Raw genomic sequence first — 4,482 nt, 5'->3', positions numbered from 1 at the left:
CTGTACATAGACATATTCCTCCAGAAATATGTCACGCAACAAAAGGCATACTTGAAAGACACCACAGATTTACTAAATACACTAAGTAAAGTGAGATGGGAAAGACAATTCATAATGGCAACATGCGATGTTGTATCATTATACACATCAATTGATCACACAAAAGGATGCAGGGCCATAAAAAGATTTTTAATGAAGGATGCAGACCTTGCAGAAACACAGGCAAATTTCATTATTGATGGAATTATGTTTATTTTGCAGCACAATTTCTTTTGGTACGAGGGAAGTCATTATCTACAGAAACGAGGAACGGCGATGGGGACCAGGTTCGCCCCGAGCTACGCTAACCTATTCATGGCGTCATGGGAGGAGGATAACATCTGGCCGAATGGAGAGCTTGGGGAGGGCCTGGTCCTCTGGCGTCGTTTCATCGACGATGTGTACCTAATTTGGGGGAATGGAGAAAGTAAGTTGAAAGAATTTTTATTAGGAATAGAGAACAAAGAGCTGAATCTAAAATTCACGAGTGAGTACAGTGACAGAAAAGTAAACTATTTAGACCTAGAAATTTATATAGAAAATGACCAAATAAAGACGAAAACATTTTTTAAGGAAACAGATAAAAATAATTACATTTTGCGTACCAGCTGTCATCTTCCAAGGTGGATGGACGGGGTTCCATCCAGTCAGTTCACCAGAATCAAAAGGAACTGCAGTGAGAGAGAAACATTCTTACAACAATCAACAAAATTGAAGGAGAGATTTATAGAAAAGAAATACAAAGAGGAAAAGTTAGATGAGGCCTTACTGAAAATAGACCAACTGGAGAGGGAAGACCTTCTGAAATCTAAGGGGAAAGACAAAATAACAACAAATAAGACAGATTTTGCTTTCCTTACAACTTACAATGGGGAAGCTAAGGAAATTAGGAAGATCCTACACAAACACTGGGCCATACTAAAGAATGACCCAGTTTTGGGGAAGGAAATCCCAGAGCACCCTAATATCATTTTCAGGAAGGCGCGAAACTTAAAAACTACACTAGTCCCTAGTATCCTCAAACAAAAAGCTAAACCTCAGAACTGGTTGCAATCCAACAAAGGCTTTCATGCATGTAAGACATGCAGAGCATGTCAATTTAAGTCCGATAGCAAATTGGAATTTACATCAAATAATACAGGGGAGAGATTTATTGTACAATCCAGTCTGACCTGCCGGTCAGATCATGTGGTGTACCTCCTGGAGTGTCCATGCAAATTGCAGTATGTGGGGAAGACTGAGAGACAAATAAGAACTAGAATTATAGAACATCTGAGCAGTATTAAAAGATCTCTTCTAACACACAGTCTTTCCAAACACTTCATGGAAAAGCACCAGGGGGACACCGCGGGTCTGACTTACATGCCTATAGAACACGTTGCGGGCCACTGGCGGGGGGGAGATCGCAATCTGGAACTCGTAAAGAGGGAGACTTTCTGGATTCACAGGTTGCGGACTCTCTCCCCCAGGGGCCTGAACATGGAAATAGAGCTAGCACCCTTTTTGTGATCTATTTACATCTAGAATTATCGGATGAGACTAACCGGTTATTTGCTTTTTCCATCTGTTGTTTTCTCTTCCTTTTTTTCTCTCTCCCGCAGCACGCACTTGACATCTGTCATTCAAATAAAAAATGTTTATGTCACTGTGACCACTCTAGCCTATTTCCCCCAGACTATGCACATAATGAAAATATGTTTTTTCTTCATTTGTATAAATATTGCAAAGTATTCTGTATAAGTGTTCATTGGAGGAGTGCTGCAGAATATAGGGTCATTTAACTCCTATTAGCTTATTGACTTTAATATTTGCACTGTAAATAAGTATATATGGTATAATGTTAACAAGGTCATGCATTTCCCATCTGTCTAATAACTTCCATGTACATAATATAAATATGATCATAGGATATACTATCAACCCCTCTTGAATACCAATGTATAATATACAATGACAATATATGAGAATATATATATATGATGGAGCTCTTACATTTTTTATAGTTTGTTTATATACTTTTTTTAATATTTGTAGCAATAGATTGCACAAGAAATATTCATTTGAGGACCTCAGGGTCCGTGAATAGATTTTTTCCCTTGTGCCCCCCTGCCCATCAATGTTGTAATTTATTCCTTGCTAGGTATAACCAGGATCAAGAAAGATCCAATCAAAATAGACCCTTTAAACATCATATTGCTTCTATTTTATGAGTCCTATAATGTGGACAAAGTTCAAGTCCACTTGATCACCCTTGATGAATTAGGATCATCTATATGACATAATAATAAGATTATGTCCTCCTACAGTATCATCTCATCCCATGTTTCCACAGAGATAGGAACAGGTTAAATTATAAGAACCAGACAGAGAATTTGTTTCTCAGTAAAAGTGCTCCACCATGTATATAGATGCAGAGATGTTAATCAGTGCAGACCATGTTTTTTACAAGTGTTTTCCACAAGTGTTTACAATCAATCACCAATTGGGGAGGATATAAAAAGACACTTTAGAGTAATGGGCGGTACACTCCTGAGGAAGCCACACACCCTTTTCTGGCGAAAAGCGTAGAGTGGGAGCCGTTCAGAGAGGAGAGAGGAGAGAGGCGAGATTGCCATACAGAAACTCACCCAGCCGCGCCCGGAAGTGACGTATCGGGACGGAGCGGAAGTGACGCACCGGCGGAGAGAGAGGCAGGATTATCCACCCGAGAGGCAGCTCCAAGTGCAGTACTTGCGAACAACAGCTGAAGGGGAGTCTGATAGCCCACGGGGGGATACAGCCTGGAAGGACGCAGTCCACCGCCGGAGACACACAGTCCCAAAGAGAGACGAAATACACCAAGTCACATCGGAGGAGGCGGGTGAGCCTGAAGTTAACACACTCTTCTCTCCCTGATCACAATGATTGTGAAAAATGCTTAAACTATATGTTTTTATTGTAAGTGTCCATTTTTAAACCTTATAAAGTCTAGTTTTATTATTGTACTGGTCTGCACTATGGTATCATTTTTTTCACATACACGTGGTTGCTGAGCTGAGAATTGGAGACCGCATCACAGAGTGGAGAAAAACATCCTTAACAGAGACCATGGTGTGTCAAAACCGCTTGAATACAACTTACATCTTGTAAGTAGGCACAACATATAAGCCAAGACAAGATATAGAGTTTTACACTAATTTGAAACTGTCTACACTTAGATTGTTTTTTGTCTTTTTGTTCTATTTCCCTCCATGCTCCCCCTGGATTGCAACGAGAGAGAGACACAGCATGGCATGGGGAGAGAGACACAGCATGGCATGGGGAGAGAGACACAGCATGGCATGGGGAGAGAGACACAGCATGGCATCAGGAGAGACACAGCATGGCATGGGGAGAGAGACACAGCATGGTATGGGGAGAGAGACACAGTATGGCATGGGGAGAGAGACACAGCATAGCATGGGGAGAGAGACACAGCATGGCATGGGGAGAGACACAGCATGGCATGGGGAGAGAGACACAGCATGGCATGGGGAGAGAGACACAGCATGGCATGGGGAGAGAGACACAGCATGGCATGGGGAGAGAGACACAGCATGGCATGGGGAGAGAGACATACACAGAATGGCATGGGGAGAGAGAGACACAGCATGGCATGGGGAGAGAGACACAGCATGGCATGGGGGGAGAGACACAGCATGGCATGGGGAGAGAGACACAGCATGGCATGGGGAGAGAGACACAGCATGGCATGGGGAGAGAGACATACACAGAATGGCATGGGGAGAGAGACACAGCATGGCATGGGGAGAGAAACACAGCATGACATGGGGAGAGACACAGCATGGCATGGGGAGAGACACAGCATGGCATGGGGAGAGAGACACAGCATGGCATGGGGAGAGAGACACAGCATGGCATGGGGAGAGAGACACAGCATGGCATGGGGAGAGAGACACAGTATGACATGGGGAGAGAGACACAGCATGGCATGGGGAGAGAGACACAGCATGGCATGGGGAGAGAGACACAGCATGGTATGGGGAGAGAGACACAGCATGGCATGGGGAGAGAGACACAGCATGGTATGGGGAGAGAGACACAGCATGGCATGGGGAGAGAGACACAGTATGACATGGGGAGAGAGACAGCATGGCATGGGGAGAGAGACACAGCATGGCATGGGGAGAGAGACACAGCATGGTATGGGGAGAGAGACACAGCATGGCATGGGGAGAGAGACACAGCATGGTATGGGGAGAGAGACACAGCATGGCATGGGGAGAGAGACACAGCATGGTATGGGGAGAGAGACACAGCATGGCATGGGGAGAGAGACACAGCATGGCATGGGGAGAGAGACACAGACACAGCATGGCATGGGGAGAGAGACACAGCATGGCATGGGGAGAGACACAGCATGGCATGGGGAGAGACACAGCATGGCATGGGGAGAGACACAGC

At 44.5% G+C, this 4,482-nt stretch overlaps 1 long non-coding RNA gene across 1 annotated transcript; it reads right to left on the bottom strand.

Moving 5' to 3' along the window:
- Window positions 1-245: 245 nt before the first annotated feature.
- Window positions 246-1,723, bottom strand: LOC142491211 (uncharacterized). The gene is made up of 4 exons (XR_012800346.1): window positions 1,584-1,723; window positions 809-847; window positions 634-710; window positions 246-444 (listed from the first exon to the last, which is right to left on the bottom strand). It is a non-coding gene; the product is annotated as an uncharacterized LOC142491211 (long non-coding RNA).
- Between the last annotated feature and the right edge of the window lie 2,759 nt (window positions 1,724-4,482).

This window comes from Ascaphus truei, chromosome 3 (assembly GCF_040206685.1).
Source record: "Ascaphus truei isolate aAscTru1 chromosome 3, aAscTru1.hap1, whole genome shotgun sequence".
Taxonomy (NCBI): Eukaryota; Metazoa; Chordata; class Amphibia; order Anura; family Ascaphidae; genus Ascaphus; species Ascaphus truei.
Note: the sequence above shows the minus strand (reverse complement) of the source record. Positions and strands in the feature narration are given on the sequence as shown.